Raw genomic sequence first — 879 nt, forward strand, 5'->3', positions numbered from 1 at the left:
GTGGCCAAGGTCAAAGAGGTTTTTGCCTGTTTTGTCCTCTTGGCTTGTGATGGCTTCCTGTCTCACATTTAGGTCTTTCATCCATTTTGGGTTTATTTTTGTGTATGGTGTAAGAAAGTTGCCCAGTTTTCCCCAACACCATTTGCTGAAGAGACTGTCTTTTTTTCCATTGGATATTCTTTCCTGCTTTGTCAAAAATTAGTGGGCCATATGGTTGTGGGTCCAGTTCTGGGTTCTCTATTATGTTCCATTGATCTATGTGGCTGTTTTTGTGCCAGTCCCATACTGTTTTGATGATTACAGCTTTGTAACACAACTTGAAGTCCAGAATGCCTCCAGCTTTGGTTTTCTTTTTCCAGATTGCTTTGGCTATTTGAGGTCTCTTCTGGTTCCATACAGAGTTTAGGATTGTTTTTTCTAGCTCTGTGAAAAATGCTGGTGTTATTTTGATAGGTATTGCATTGAATATGTAGATTGCTCTGGGTAGTATTGGCATTTTAACAGTATTTGTTTTTCCAACCCATTAGCATGGAATGTTTTCCCAAATTTTTGTGTCTTCTTCAATTTCTTTCATAAGCTTTCTATAGGTTTCAGTGTATAGACTTTTCATCTCTTTGCTAAGGTTTATTCCTAGGTATTTTATGGTTTTTGGTGCAATTGTAAATGGGATTGATTCCTTGGTTTCTCTTTCTGTCACTTCATTGTTGGTGTATAGAAATGCAAGCAATTTCTGTACATTGATTTCATATCCTTTGGTGTTGCTGAATTCATGTATCAGTTCTAGCTGTTTTTTGGTGGAATTTTTTGGATTTCCACACACAGTATCATGTCATCTGTGAAGAATGAAAGTTTGACTTCCTCCTTGCTGATTTGGATGCC

This window comes from Crocuta crocuta, unplaced genomic scaffold, assembly GCF_008692635.1.
Source record: "Crocuta crocuta isolate KB4526 unplaced genomic scaffold, BGI_CrCroc_1.0 scaffold382, whole genome shotgun sequence".
Classification (NCBI taxonomy): domain Eukaryota; kingdom Metazoa; phylum Chordata; class Mammalia; order Carnivora; family Hyaenidae; genus Crocuta; species Crocuta crocuta.